The following is a 16,833-nucleotide window of genomic DNA, read 5'->3' on the forward strand; positions in this document are numbered from 1 at the left end:
TGAACAACTAGAAAACAATGGTATGGCCGACTGAAGGTAATCCCCTCTTGATGGAACAATACCCTCTGCTTGCAAGCAGGTCCAAGGGTCAGAGCAGACCCTACTAGCTCAGCAGAAGGGGTCCAAAGAGTAGTTTTTAGAAGTTAAGATGTAACACTCTATGGTAATATAAGAACTCTTATCGGCTGTATGTAAATGCTATAGGATTTGTATCTTGTATTAGATTGGTTAGTGACAATTAGAATATACAGTACAGAAGATGATTTATTGTATTGTAACCAGGACTTCAGACACTTCCTTACTACTACTTCCACTCCTGCTCTTACTTCCACTCTTGCTCTTACACTCTCTCTCTCTCTTCTCTCACCCGTTTACTCTCTTGCTTTCTTGGGCCTGCTCAGAGCTGAGTCTGGCAGCTCTGAGCAGTGCCCCTATACCCACGCCCTTTGCAATAAACCGACTGTGTCCCAAGACCTGCCTATAGAGATCTCTCGTCACCGTCTACATCCGGCCGTCCCGTAACCTACAAGAGACCCTTCTCTGCCTCCTTTACCCCCACTGCGTTGTGACGCTGCTGCTGCCGGAGCCAGATCGCGGGGCTGTCCCAAATGGACTCCGGGATGCGACTGATGGCATGGCCCTGGGAAACCCTCACTGAGCTCTCAGGGAGCAGCAGCCTGCTAGCCAGAGTGCAGTGGTTACAACAGCCAAAGAAGTTGAGTTACTTTATGTTCAGTGTTGCAAGGCCAATCAGTCTGGGCAAGTCAGGAATATGGTCCTGGTAACTCTGATCACTGGTGTCTGCTCCAAATCTATGGAGTTCAGATTCATCAGGGTAAAAGTCATTATCATTTAACAAGAGCATTAACTATCAGGTGGAGTTTTTCATATGCTGAGAAATGTTCAGTCCTGGCTGTTTATTCATAAACTATTATTTACAAAACCAGACAATTAATTCTATTTTGTTTGGATGTGGTGATGTTAGAATTCAGATACCAACAAGCCTCTCCCACAAATCATTTTGTACATTATCTTTTCATTCCTACTGAAAAAGTCTTAACCCCGTACTGGTTTGAAACACTATCTACATTGACTTTATTGATGGAGTTCTTAACTTAAAAAAAACTTCCACTATGTCCCCTTGAAGGCTCTTTAATAAAAAGCAACAGAGCTCCTCTAGCTTTGCTTTATAGCCTGTTTTGCAGAGCTAGTGTAAGCTTTGTTGACCTGGCCTGTACCCACTCCAAGGTAATAATAACCTACTGATGTGTGCAGGAACGGATGTAGTGCTCAGTATTTGAAAGAGTGCTTGTCAAGTGGCTCATACACAAAAAGCATTGGGGTTTTTTGTCACTTGCCTTTTATCAATACAACATTAGGTGTATTTTTCTTTCTGAGGCATTTGTTGGCAGGAAAATTCCAATTATTGTTTTCATACAGACTCTCAGTATTATTTGATTGTTCCATTTAGCACCTATTTCTTGGGCCGTTTCCTCGATCTTGGGCTAATTATTTTACAGAATTCTACACTGAATTTCCATTACCGTCTGCTGGTGTAATCCAGCTAATGATCCATGTCCTTGGAAGCAGAATGCATTATTCCTCATTGTTTGCTCTGCTTCTGGCTTTACCATCACTCGCTTTGTAGACTGAGGGCTTGGCTCCAGTGCTTGGCTGCTGAAGAGGGCAGTGACAGAGCAGGTTTAAGCAGATGGAAGATAAGGTTGCTTCCCAGGGTATTGGTATCATCTCCTAGCACAACTCAGAGTAGCCTGAAAACTGCCTGAATTGAGAGCAGGCACCATTGATCCCCTCAGCTACAATTACTTAAATACATGGATTCAACAAAATTGTGGGGGCTGGTGTTACATAGCTGTGCTCTACATGGTGCCAGAGGAGGGGGGGATAACCCAAAAGCCCACTTCGTGCCTATATGCTACCAATGATTTCTCCTACCAAGACTGACTTGATGGCAATTTTATACTGTCTTCCAGGGTAAAGCAGTTAACTGCTGTCAAGATCAAGACCTTATTTTCAAATACTTTTTTGATTATTTTGATGTAAAATCATTGAATGTATGAATCAGGGCCCACAAAACTGACTCAGAGCTATTCCAGCTGTAAAACCAGTGAGGCAGTAAATAACTGTTCAGGATCAAAATGTCACTTTTTTTTCTGTTTTAAAGGCATACACCTCTACAGTAAACAGAAATAAGCTGAAGTTCATCTTAAATTGATGTTTAAGCTCAGATTTAGGGTCTAACACAGCTGCTCATCCTCACTACTCCTGTGGAGGCAGTTCCAGGGAACACATTGACCATCAGACTCCTGACTGAATTAGAAAAACCTATTGAATACGAAAGATACTTTTTCTTACAAGCTGAACACTTGTCTCCTCAGGTATAGAACCTACTGAAAAAATTCATAACATGTCTTCAGAATACAAATCTACAGCAATATACTTTCTGCAGGGTTGGTGTTAGACACTGAAATAATTTTCTTTAGAAAGGTACCTTGATTTCCGTGTATCTTCAGAAAAAGATACCTACTTTGTTTTCTCTGCAGCAATGAACATTAAGGGTTCTGTATTTGGTTTCCCACAAATAGGTTGTAAAATCCCCTACAGTATCAGAAATATGAGCGGAAACACTAGTCAAGACCCTTGGGAGACCCTTCTGAGATGGCAGTGAAAGGTGCAACTCTATTCTCCAGGTGATATTAAAAACTCCGCCAACAGCCAGGGAGAGTCCTAAATGGAGCTTAAGGATATGTACCAAATCCTTCCCTAGCATCATGTGGAGTTACTTTGCAGAGACTATCTGTGGTGGCAAAATCCCCTAAAAATGTTGAACCATGGCAAAGAATGGCACAGGGATGGGGAGGAGGTGTTCTGAATGGTGACTGGGTTATGTCTACAATGAATATGTTGGGTGTTATTTTTGCAAAAAGCCAATGGAGCATCACATACTGCCAGCCCATCCAGGCCATTGCACAATTAATATTTTTTTAGAAACTGTGATTTATAAGAGCTTTTAAAGGGAAGGAAAAGATAACCATTGCACATTCAACTGCCTGAGAAGGTAAAGCACAGATAAGAAATCAATGTTGCATAGAGGCTCTGCAGAGAGAGCACATCCTGGTCCCAGACAAGCCTGACAACGTTTGCATTCTCACAGAGAAGAAGAGCTAATCAAAGCTGTGACACGGTTAAGTTCCCCTAAATTAGAAGATAAGGAGGAAGGGGAACTGAAGTCCCCAGGAAATTATTTGATACTTCATTTGCACTCAAGAGGCAACACAGCAACTGTCACTGTCAGAGGGGGGACAGAAACACAGGAGAGGTGCTGATTCCTTAAGATAACACTGAAGGAGCAGAGCACTGCTGATTTGTTTCCTCAGCTTCTGTGCCCCAGAGAAATCTCACAATGACAAGTACATGGGAAGTTGCTTTTGTTGTTTATTGTTTCCCTTTCAGAACTTGATTTGTAATCAGGAATTTAACCTTCTCTTTTATACATAGCTTGTTTCGTAATTAAACTCGCCAAGCTTCTGAAGTTGAGGTGAATCTTGTAAAGCCGTGCATGTGTGTTGCTTCAGAGGCGATGAATTCAGGGAGAGTGTAGCTTGCAGGCATTCACTGAAGGGGAGCAGGTCTGGAAATTCAGAAAACTGGATGTTTTGCTCACCACCTGGAAAATTTGAGTTTGGGGGCTTGCAGCAGCAGGTGTCCCAAGGAGAGAATTGCCACTGGCAGGGTGTTACCAGAGAGGAATATGGGGGGGAACCACAACACTGTGGCACTGAAAATTATGTAATACAAATAAATGTGACAATATTTTTTTCAAATGTTTGACCCCATTTAAAGTGAGCATTGAAAATTAAAATAGGTTTGCAGGTGGCTGCATTCTTTGGGAAAGAATACGTGAACCCCCAATCCGCTATAAAACAGGGTGAGAGTCACCTGACCTGCATAGTTCAGGCTAAAAATTCTCCTTAAATGAACTGCATTTGTCAAAACATTTGTCTAGAAAGACCTCTGTCCATTACCTGCAGGGTTCCTGCATGCAGGAATCAACAACAGCAACTCTCAAATCCTGCCACTGCTTTTAAGAGCCTAAATGTAGCTAGAATTCATCTGAGTACAATTTTGAGTCACTGAATCATCATCTCCATTTGTCTAATGGTAAGAAGATATCTATTACCAAGTTTCTTTTGTGAATATAAGTATGGATTGATTAAATCCTCTTGTAGCCTTGTGTGTGCCAATCACACGGATTTGGGGTCTGAGGTCTTCCAGGTTAAAGCAGGTCTTCTCCTTTCACTGCTGTTCTGCTCTTTATGTGAACCATTTGAAATTAATTAATATCCTCCATTAACTGAGGAACCTGCATTACACATGACAGTGTAAAATGACTGCCAAATGCTCTCATTTGTTTTTCTTCTGCGTGTGCATCCCAAAATCCCATCTATAGAGATGTTTCCCATCACTCATATGTGATGTTGATTATTTATAACTTCAATTTGTAAAATTAAATCCAGGACTAAATTAATGTATAGAGATTAAGTAATATTGAGTAAATAGCATTACTATTCCTTTAAAAGCAAAAATGCAGCTACAAGTTCTCTTTATTATTTTTCAGATGTGTGTTGAAGGTTGTTCCAGCTTCCATTAGAAATTGTTATCTGGACTTAATGCTTTGTCTGTCTCAAGAACATCTAACTACTACATTATCATAGTGTATAATTCTCTGAGCGGGACTTTCAAAGACCACAGTCTCTGTAAAACTGATCTCTGGAAGTGACCCTAGCAAAATGACTTTATGGACAATTCCTGTATCTTTTGTCAGCATAATGCAGTTAATGCCGGTAGTCCTACAAATAAAATGTAGGGACATTACCCTTCATCTTTCATATTTTAGTGCCCTCAAGGTTTTTATTCAGTTTTACCTTGGGATGATATTATTTCTTACTTGTCAGGACAGATAGGAAATTTTATGGCATACATGGAAGGGAGATACCACATGTATCATTTTTTGTCACTGGTGTCAAGGCAGATGACAAGAATAGATAAGGAATCAAATGCTCAGATAGTTTAGAGCCCTTATGGTTGAAACTACTCATAAAATTGATCCCATTGAAAATGCAAAATTAAAATATTAATGCTTGTATGTAGATTGGCCATGCAAAAAGGTGAAATGTTTAGAGACTGATCCCACATGTAAAAAGGTCTCTGTTGGACACTTTCAGTAGTATTTAAGAGACTGGTAATTATTAGGCTAAACCACTATTAGCCTGTTCACTGATACAGTATCATGTTGAGATTGTGGAAAGCAGGCAAAAAATTGAATGTGCGAGTCTGTCGCTGTTTCCCCCAGAGAACAGCGAAAATCACGACACAAATCCAGGTCAGATGATATGGCCGAAGCAACCTCGCTTAATCACCCATACCTTTTATAACATGGTTGGCAAAAGAGAAATTACGTGGTTGGCCTATTGATCCACCACCTCTCAAGGTGATAGGCTGAGCAGTAAGACACCCATTTCCAAATATTATTCTTAGAGAAGGAAAATAATTTTCACAGTTCTCAAAACAACTTGCAGGTGTAGAAATGGTTTACATTCTCTCAAACTGTTGTCCATCCAGTTTGCATGAGAATGAAAGCTTTCACAGAGAAGCTGTGAGAAGCTGGATTTCTCTAACTGCTCTCTCATGAGAATGAAAAGTTTCACAGGAAAATTCCTCTGCTAGCCCCTGCTAGCATCCACACAAGTCCTTCAGCAAGGAGAGGTTATTCTGCTTGTGGTAGTGAGGGCAGGTCCTATGCCCCTGTCCTGGAGGGGATAACAACTCTTGGTGAGGGGCTAACCACTCCACAATCATCTCAATTTACCTGCAGCCTCACAGACAAATAATGTTTGCAGGGTCGACAGAGGCATCTAGACAGCCAGTCACTGAAACAGAAGCACACTGACTTCCCATGCATCAGAACTCTGGAAAAGGATGGAAAATTCACTCAGGGATGCACATTTAAGAAGGCTGCCAAGAAAGAGCTGATGTCTTGCCTGGGAGCTGCTCCCTGCTTTTGTATCAACAAGTCTTTTAGAACTGCCAGCTGGGTTTCATCAAACACTTCAAAGTCTAGGGCAGTTGCTGTGACCATGCTGGAATTGACCTGAGTGGCATTGAGAACCTAGTCTAATGTCCAGAGTCATTCTGGCATTGTCTGCTTTCCAACCACAAAGACATTAGTAACTTCTAAGGAAAAAAAGGCTTTTTCAGTGTAGACTTTCTGTGCACTTAAATTTATTTCTGACTAACAAATATTCTTATGTTTTACTTTTATGTGATATGTAGGAAATGAAGAACAGTCTCTTTCTTTGGTGACTTGTCTGTCTTTGAACAGTTGCAGCAGGGATTTTCTCCTCTTCTGGACTCTTACAAAGGAGGAGTTTTTAGGGTTTTACCTTGCTTTGATATAGTTATGTATTAAGATAAAAAATCTGCAACAATTTTGTTTCAGGAGTCACATTGCACAAAACAAAAGTAAGGAGTAACTAGAGGAATTTCAGTAACCTTCTCATGCAAGATGAATACTTAAACGTCATATCATTCAAGGAACAGGGACATACTTCACACTGAGAAAAGAGGATCTATCCACTGAATTACTGTAGGAAACATTTAAATCTGTGCTTGAGGGCCAAATAGTACAATACACTGTCCATGTAAAAGAGCAAGGAAGAGGCAGTTGATTAAAAGACTTGAAGGCAATCTCCCTGCAGGCAGATTTCTATGTGATCATTCTTGCTCTACTCCTCTGGACAATAGGGAAAAAAACCCACAGGGGAACAAAAAACCAAGAGTGGAGAGAAAAGTTTTTGCTCATCTGAATTTTTCTTGAATTCATGAAAGAGCTGCTGAAAGGCAGAAAGGCAGCCCAACTTGCTCCTAAACACAGTTTCTGTGGACAGCATTAAATCTGGTAAACAATTTCTTTTTCCAGTCCTTTTTCTGTCCTGTGTAGCTGTGTCATGGTCCTGAAGCTGACAGCATGTGAGCTGCTCAGTCCTGCAGCCACCATAGCTCTGCAGTCATGAGCCACCCACATGCCACATTTGGGCTTTTGGCTAAGACAAATGGCCCATATTAGATGTGAACAGCTGTGTCTTAGGAGGTATAAGCAGGATGTTTATCATGGTGAAGACTGGGATCCACCAGTGGAGGTTCAGGATTTCTGCTTTCTCCTGACGGGTAACTGCTGGATAAGTCACAGACTGATGAGGCTGAACAGGGGTCTGATGATAACTGCCAGACCATGGACTGTTTCTGAGGTGTCTGCAAAAAGTGACAGAGAAAAGTGAAAACTTGCTACACGAGCTCTGCACCTTCCCTGGGAAATGTTTATGGGTCTGCAAGCTGGAAAAGGCTGGGGCTCAATGCACAGCTCTGCTGGAACATGGTGGCTGTTCTGCTGCAGCACTGCTGAGAAATCCCTCTCAGGAGTGTGCTTCATTCACCCTGCGCAGGAAGCAACAAGTGTGGATTCCCCAGCATGCAGCAATTTGAGAGCCACGGGAGTAATATGTGGGAGTGAGGAGGGAATCAGCCTGTTCTCCAGGTGGCAGAGAAAACGTGACGTGTAATTACTGAGCGGTGTCAGGTTCTGAGGCACAGCTTACTGCTTCTCCTGCAGACCTAAGGGATAGCTCAGGTTCTGCTTATAATGAGAAGCCTGCAGCCTCCCTGTCCTCCCCCAGCTTGCCAGCTGCTCTTTCCCAGGATAGTGCCACTGTCACTTACTGGCTGACACTTTCTGGATGTGCCACTATGGCTCAGGGTGTAAAGTCACCAAGGTGCTACTGTGTCCCAAGATGAGGACACCCACTCTTCAGGAAATTACTTTCCTGAGCATCCAGATGGCTGGGAGGAAGTTTGCTGGCAGAAAAAAGATACAGAAAGTGTAGCCCTGGAAAAGAACAAAAATATCTGAGAATAAGGGAAAGCAAATGTACCAAGAAGGATAACAACCTAAAAAACCAAACCCACCAACCAACCAAAAAACCCCCCAACAAAACCACACCCCAAAGCAACAAGAGAAAAACAATAACAAATACTTAATACACCCCCCCAAAACCCCCAAAAATTAAAAAACAAAACAAAACAAAAAACCAACCAAAAAAACCCCAGAGAAAAACAAAAAAACCCCAAAAAAACCAAAAGCACCAACAAAACCAAACCAAACCAAAAACAAAATCAAAACCAACCAAAAAAAAAAAAAACCAAACAAACCAACAATGAAACAAAAAAAAAATTTCAAAAACCAAACCAAAAAAACCCCCAAACCCATCAGACTGAGGTTTGGCTCCCCTGCAGTGCACACCACTGAATACAGAAGAGGAGCCAGAAGCTGCAGTGAAGCTGTCAGCTGGGTCAGGTTTGCCATACAGAAGGGACAAGGTGTTACCCAGGGCAACAAAACATCCGTAGGTGCTTGGGAAGGTGGCTGCATCTCTGCAGCAGGTCCGAGAGTCTGCCTGCAGCAATGGCCATCCCTGGTTGGCAGCTCTGAGGGCAAAACTGCTGCTGACAGGCAGTTCATCAGTCCCCAAAGTAGGGACAGAGCTGAGAGCACAGCACACTCAGCCCTGCTGCCCTTTGAACCAAACTCAGAGGTACCAGGATGCATTAGATACACATCTTCATCCCACTTAAGCAAAATAATTTATTCATAAGTGTCTCACAAGAAAGAAAGGCACACCTTATTCAATATTTTATGTAGCTGATGTGGTTTGCAAAGGATTTGTAACTGACAGGTTAGTAAACAACCTTTTTAAAACTCCTACAGGAAAAGTGGGCAAATGGTTGCATTCAAACTCCTGCAGAAAACATTGGGAACCCAGACACTGCCATGTGTCTTCCTTTTAACAACATAGTATGTTTACAATTTTGCAGAATTTACAGCAAAAGAATAAAAAGTTAGAAGCTGTTTTCTCCAGGAAGGCAATTATGCTGAAATGTGTTGAAAGATGTCATCAATTTCAATTAACATTTGAAAGAAAAAATCGTAAAAATTCAAGATTGAGATGGAATCTTCCTTATGTTTAATTTCTTAAAATTATCTTGGTTGTTGATATACATAGATGTTTATAGTACATGTTTACTATTTTTCTTACTTCATTTTGTGCAGATGAGGCAGTTCAAAAAGGTCATATCAGCATTTATGAACTGAATTATTCTGTGATTCCAAATTTTTCATTTTTGTTATCCCTGGGCATAAAAATCAATCCCATCAACAATTCTGACCTTGGAAGTGGTGGATTGCACTCTGCATCCACAACTGTGCAACACAAAGCATAAACAGAATGTAGTAAGGTCAGGAGAAAATCCTACTGTGGGACTTCACAGTTCCTTTTACTTTGTCATGCATGCAGCATTCCTGGAAGCACAATGTAGGAGAAAAAAAATCTAAGCAAGTTCTGTACAAAAGAGGCTGTCTGTAAATAATTGGAAGTGTTTTGTAGTGAGGACTGTAATTCCAAGTCTGTCTGTTTTATAGAGTAGATGGGATTTAATTATACTTGTTGCAAAGCTTTTCCAAACTTTCTCTAATTCTTGAGATTACTGAGCCCATACTTAAAGCAGTAAATTCTGCAAACTTTATAGACCCTGGAAAAGTGGAAATGCTGTACAAAACTGCTGTGGCATTTTTGAATCATGCTAAATGGATGGTCAGCAAATCATGGGTCAGTCAAGGTTGCAGTCATTCCTAGCAAGAGAATGGGAAATGGGGCTTTTTCAAATTAGTGTGTCAGAGAAAGAGTTCCATAGAGCATTTAACCTCCTATTGTGTGACCTTTTGAACCAAAAATTAACACTGTCCAGTGTCAATATCGCAAGTACTAAGTTATGTTATGTTTTACTGGGTATTTCTTAAGAAGAATGCTTAAGAAAAGGAGGTGTCTCTGAAAAGTTCTGTAATGACAAGTGCCTGGCCCAGTACTGATCTTTTTTTTTGCTGCTATTTTGTTTTAGTAATGTTTGGAAAAATTCACACACTATCAGAATAGCAAATCATGATAAGAACTTCTGGAGCACTCTATAAACTGAACACGTATCACGGGGGAAAAAACAACAAAGCAAACCAACCAACAAACAAACCCTACCATGGCCAAGATTCATGCTGCCTTTGAAGGAGATGGGGTTTTACACGACTTGTTTTAACAGAGATGGACAAAGATCATCCTATTTGTGAACAGGGATTGCAGTTCTGCCTGTGAACACTTGGGCATTGTATTGGGATGAACAGGGTTGAAAATATTTGTAGTTGGTGACAGATCAATCAGCTGAACAAAAGCACTGATGATCAGCAGGGCTGGACTGGGAAGCAAGGACATTTTAGCCTCACTGGAATGGAGTTCCTGGCCTGAGCAGGTCTTGGAGCACCCACTATGTTACCAAACAGCTGAGTGGTCCCAGGCCAGATGCTTCATGTTTTCTGTCGTTACTTCCTAGTTGATGATGAGCCAGCCTAGACATTTCTTCCACCTCAAAAGTCAAAATATTATTTATAAATTGGCAGAGGTTCAGAAGTGAGACAGGCAAGTAATCCAACACCTGGGAAGTGCATATTACAGTGATCTGTATCTTTGGCATCTCTGGCAGTTTGGCTTTTTCAAAGAGTAAGAAGCAACTTGATCAAGGTCTTTATGTGGGAAGAAGACACCATCTGATACATTTCAGTTCTCACATCTGTTAGAGAAAGGTACAACAAAATCTAATGCCTGGAAGCTGAATCTAGTCAGGTAATTACCATTCTATTATATCCTAAATCTTCTGTGGGGTCTTGTCACAGGCTGTCACTAGACACTTTTCTGGACAAGTAAATCTGCAGAACAGACCTAATATTCCAGTATAGCATCTTGATTTCAAGGCACACATTTAGCATCTGACAAGTTACTGTCCTTAGTTCTGACTCCCCCTAGACAGGCACAGAAAGGAGCACTACAAAGGAAACAACCACACTATTTTTTACTCAGATTTGTTTTAATTTATGAGCAGTAACATTTGACACAGCCAAAGCCTGAAGCAGCTTCCCTCTGCCAGGTCTCCCTAGCCCAGGCACACCAGCCCTTTCCATCTCCTTGGCCACAGCATTCCCACAGTGAGGGAGGGACAGAGGTCCTGCAGGCTGAAAGCAAGCACCTCTTCTATCCTCTGCCCACGGTGGGCTTCTGCAGAGAGACATCCTGCATGGCTCTGTGCAAGAAGTCTCCATGGTACCGCAGGGAAGAGCTGCATGATGCTGATGGCCCTTTGTCCCATCTTCTCCATCCCTGGTGGCTGGAAAGGACCAAGGCAGTGTTGTCACTTGAAGGCTCCAGCCCATGGTGACTTCTACAGGACTTCAACAAGACCAAATGGGATTTGCAGTTTGACAAGGAAAGCTCCCAAACTGTGAATTGGTTTCCTAAACACATATCCTAAAGACCAAGCACAAGTTTTTGGTGTGGAGACAAGGCATTCTGGGTGAATTTTTACAACCTGTGTTTTGCAAATGGGTCTATTGTAGTCATTTCTCAAAAAGACACATTATGAATCAAAAATCAATTCACATGTTGAGATATTCATTTTGAGTAATAGTACCAGGGAAAAAAAACAAGCCAGAAGTGCTCTGTTGCAATATTTTCAAAATGAAATGGTCTTGGCTTTGTTATCTAATATTCTTTCATTCTAAAATTGATCTATGTTTAGTGTTAATAAATAGTAAAAATACATGAAAAGCGAGTAATGTATCGGACTGGATATTAGTTTCCCCTAATTTATTTTCAGTATTTTCACCAAATAGGAAAATCAATTTTTCTCACAACTCTATTCAGTATAAGTAAGAGTCTCTTTTCCAACATATTGGTCTCCAGTTTTCTCCTCTATTACGGAGACTCTTACTTTTTCCAGTTATATTAACTTGTGGTTTTCCCCAGATGATGACTTCTGACATTTTCATTTACATAAGTTCCCTTTAAATTTTTCTGCTATTAGTTGTGATTATAATGAGTTAGCCTCTACTGTAAGTTTCATTAATATAATGTTTATTGCCTCCTTTGGATAATGAAGCTATTAATTAAAATTTTATCTAACAAGGATCCACTGGGTATGTGACTAAATATTGCTCCAACATTGGTTTTGATTATTTTCATTGTCTTTCAAAAGGTTTTCAGTACACATTGTAAAGAGCCTATCCAAGTCACTTCAAAAATTTTGGACAAGATAGTAAAAAATGCAGTATCACGTTCTCCAATAAAATCAGAATGCTATCCCACTTCCCTCCTATTGCCATTTAACTGGCAAGAACTATGTTGGATAAAACATATGCTGTGTAAACTCCCACTGTTCAATGCTATTTGGTTTCATTAGCCTCTTCATGTTGGTGGCCATTTCCATCTATTTTTCCCATCATTGTACACTTTTTTTATGCATAGTGTAATAATATTGTCTTTTTCCCACTGTAAAAGTCTGATACTTTTTTTGAGAACTGTTAAAGTGTTGGCTTTACTTAACAGCTCTTTACCTTGGTACCACTATTAAGATGAAAAATTAGTTTAGAGACATTTTTGGGCCAACTATAATTTCAGCAGTACATGTGAAGTAAATATTTATTCAAATGACTGCTTGGGGCTAAAAAAAAAAGGAGACATTCCAGAAGTCCATTTGCATCAGGAGAAGGACCAAAAGCCTACATAAAGTGTTGTTCTATTTCTCAGTGAAAAGGGAAAGTTTATAACAGATGACACAAGGACTGATATTTGGTGGGATTTTTTTTTTTTTTGCTTCCTCCTCGGTGTTAAATTTGATCATATGATTAGTGCCATTATCTTTATTATAAAGAGGTGAAATTTCAGGTGTGGAATAAGTTAAAGACCATGTACATGAGTTTGCTTATTAGGGGAGCCTGCAGAAATCACTGAGGGAATTGTAAATCTTACAGACAAGAGGCTGAGACAATATTACAGCACACATGGGGGACGACAGGTTTTAGAATATTAGGAAGATTAGAAAAGACAAATATAGTGTATGTATTCAGAAAGGGAAGAGAGAGGGGTATAAACATGGAGCATACAACTGAAGAAATAACAGATAGGTAAGCTTTAATTCCTAGAGTAATATAGAAACAAACAATGTTTTTTATGGGTACATGGAAGATAAAGCAGGGTTGAGTACAGATTTATCAAGGAATGATCTTGTAAGATTTAATTTCTTCCGTTCTATTGCAGGATAACTCGTAGATAAAGGCAAAGATATAGGTATCCCCTATCTCGCCTCCTTTAAGGCTTTGATGCCCTCTTAAGTAATATTTTCACAGCCAGATGAGAAAAGGTATATAGGTGAAGCTCCTGGGAGGTGAATGTGTAGGTAGGTGGCCAGGAACACTTTAAAAGAGCAGCTACTTGCTGCTCACTGATACAATGGATGTGTGTATCTTTAGCAGTTCCACACAAGTCTGCCTTGGGTTTGGTGTTACTCAATACTGTTATTAATGGCTTGAACAGTGAAATAGGTTATATGCTTATTAAGTCACTAGATTATATTAACCTAAGTGAGCTGCAGGCACTCTGGAGACCTAAGCAGTTAAATACTTAAGCTGTGCCCAGGTTAGTATAACCTGCTTGTCATCAGGGCTAATTAATCACATTAACATCTTGCTAATGTGACCATACTGCTCGGGGTAGCTGTGATATCTGTGACTGGCCCTGCATTATGCCACAGAGATTCTCTTGAAGAGAGGAATTCCACACTTTCTCCATTTAATCACATTTCCCAGTCTGCTCCAGGTCAAGATGCTGATTTACTGGCAGCCCACTTAGGTACATTTAAACATTTTGCCATAAATCCTCCTGGAAACAGCAGACTCAGTTGTGCTGTGTTGTGTAATGCCAGAGTGAATGCTCACTTTATGCTAGGATATCATCTTGCGCAGCATCAAAATCACACACTGCAGCTCCCAAGCTTCCCCTGCAGATTCCTCTATCCAAGTATTGATCAGGCCCTGTGTGTTAGAAAGGTCTGCATAGTCCCTAGTACCTACACTAGAAGAGTGGTAATTTTCCTGCTTCACATGAAAATATATTAGATTGCAGGAGGACTATGATTCTAGCAGATCAATGCCAGAGGAGTTAATATCACCTACTTTTGCCTCCCCGTTGTATAGTTCTAAAATTAGAAGCAAGCAGAAACACTGTGCAGCATCCTAATTGGCTTGTCACTAGGGTAAAGTAACTGCCCAGCTTCTGACTTACCAGAGATCAGAAGGTTCTCTTGCTACATCCTCACTTGTTTGTGGCTTAGCCTCTTGGGAAGAAATATTTGGAAATAAATGTAACATGTACTTAATTAATTAGAATTTTTATCTATTTAAAGCATATTTTTTTATCTGGTGTGAGGTAAAATATTTTTAGTCATTCTCCACTATGAAAAAAATTGCCTGCAAACATTGTAAGTCACATCCTGACTGCAGTAATTTTACCTTGTTAAAGGCAAAGAAGGGGACTTCACCACTGGCAGGTACAATTTTTGAGAGCAACATCAAAGTTATAGTGAGCATCATATAATCCTTATACAAATGACTGAATGTTTACCGTAGTGAAGTTTTAGCTACCTACATGATTCTTGGGGCTCTGGAAAGAAAACCTAAAATGCATCTTGTTGGCAGAAGAGTTTATGTACTTACCTTAGACTAGGCTGGTCCAGAGAAATATAAGTCCTTCTCCACGTGAATTTCAGTCTAGGAGACATATATTAACTCAGCTTTTATTACAAGAAAAACATGTCTAGACAGCAGCCTTAGCTGCACAGCTATCTTTGAAGATGTACAGCATATAGCCTGCAGCATGGTATTTCACAGCACCTTTTGTGTTGAATCTCCTGACCCTCTGGCAAACAGCTGCTGCAGCAAGAGCAGCAAGATTCCGTCACTTCAGGGGGAGTCTCCGGTGGTGTCTCTGAACGGCACGACACAGCAAGGCACCTGAAAGCTCTGTCTGGGTTAATTAGCAGCCCTGACAAGCAGGCTATGCTAGTGAGGCAGAGCACTGTGCTGGGTGGCTGCTGCTGGCAGTGAGATGACTTGCTCAGAAGAGCCCCAGGTGCAGCACTGGGCCTTGCAGAACGCCCCCGGCATTGTAACAGAGCATACAGGGCCTCAAGAGGGAGCATTCCTTGGAGAGCAGGGACTGGAAGGTTTAGCTTCCAGCTGGTCCCTAAAGTGTTTTATTTTAGACAGTGTGTGTCAGAGTCATTTTGCAACTCCTCCAAGTTGGAGAGGCTGAGGGAAGGAAGATGAAACAGGTCTTAGCTGACTCACGTGTCATGGTGCCTTAAGTTCTCTCCATCCTCACCATGGATCTTAATAACTGTGTTCCCACCTTCCCTGAACTTACCTCATCAGCTTCATCTGTACTCCCACCTGCTCTCCCCTTCAACAGCCACTCTCCATCCCACTTTTTTGCAGGTGAACCCAGCCTGGGTTATGAAGTCCAATCTTCTGCTGTCACTGGGAACTCTGCTACTTAATCCCTTTACAGAGCTTTTCTTTCTTTTCAAGGCTGGTGGGATCTTTTCTTCCTTCCAGTCTTTACTTCCACATACAGCCCAGGTACTTCTCACCTTCCTCACATCCTTTCCCTCTCATGACAGCCACTGCTCCTTGCCTGACCACCTTTCTCCCACCTGCCCCCTCTCTGCCTACTGAAGTGGATGTCTGTCATTTACAGCCAAGCACCTTGATTCAGGGTAGACTTCAGAATATGTGGCTTTTTTCTGATGATTTCACACCATTCCCCAGTGCTTCAGGATATCAAGTCTTGCAAGATTCTGGGAATGTGGCTCCAGAATGGCCACACTGTGCTTCCCAGCTCTGCCCTTGTGGGTGCCCTACAGGACTCCTCCTCCACTATCACCTTCACCAGTAGGACTAAACTCAAGAGAAATGGTACAAATCTAAGCAACTCTCTAATTTTTACAGTAGGCCTAAATTGGACCATTTGTGACTGAAACAGTGATGGCAAGAGCAGTTTCAGCAACATCAATAGCAGTAATTCTAGCCAGCCCTTTGCTGTGCCTCTCCCATGGCTGTTAACACCACAGAAATAGAAAGAAATGCCGTTTCCTACTCCCCAAGAAGGAACATTTCACCAGTGCAGCTGGGTTCCAGGGGAAAGAGAGCCAAAATGTGCAGAAACCATAATAAAATAAGACATAATGTAAAAGTTAATGCTTTATGATAGACAGTAAGTGCTCACCACTGGTGAGGCTCTGGGTTGCCACAGCAACAGGACTACACACACCAGGCTGCACTGTGGGGCTGCTGGGGCTGCACATTGGGGCTGCTTAAAGCCCATCATCCTGCTGCCCTGAGCAAACACACCAGCACCTGTTTGCAGCCAGCTCCAGACAACACAGGACAAGGGAAAAATCGATCCAGACTGACGCATGCCTTAAGATGCTGCCTACCAGCAGTTAAGCCGTAATCAAGCCCAAAACATGCATAGGCACAAAAAGCCCTGCTTGGCCTTCATCATTGCCCCAGCTTCAGCTCACAATGAATTCTGGAAAGCAGGGAGCAGAGTGGAGGCCTTCTGCTTTTTCAGGTCCTGCTATGGATATCCATGTATCCTTGGACAAAAGCTGGAAAAGCCTCAAGTCTACCATGACTTGCCTTCCTTCTCTTCAAGACTCAGGATCTAGGCCAGCCCAAATTAAAGTAGTCTGTTATTTGTATATATCTGTATCTGTTTTGTTAAAAGGTTGTAAGAGTTATATGTAGCTATTTAAACGGGGTGAGAG

The sequence above is a fragment of the Corvus cornix genome, chromosome 1A, assembly GCF_000738735.6.
Source record: "Corvus cornix cornix isolate S_Up_H32 chromosome 1A, ASM73873v5, whole genome shotgun sequence".
In the NCBI taxonomy this organism is placed as follows: Eukaryota; Metazoa; Chordata; class Aves; order Passeriformes; family Corvidae; genus Corvus; species Corvus cornix.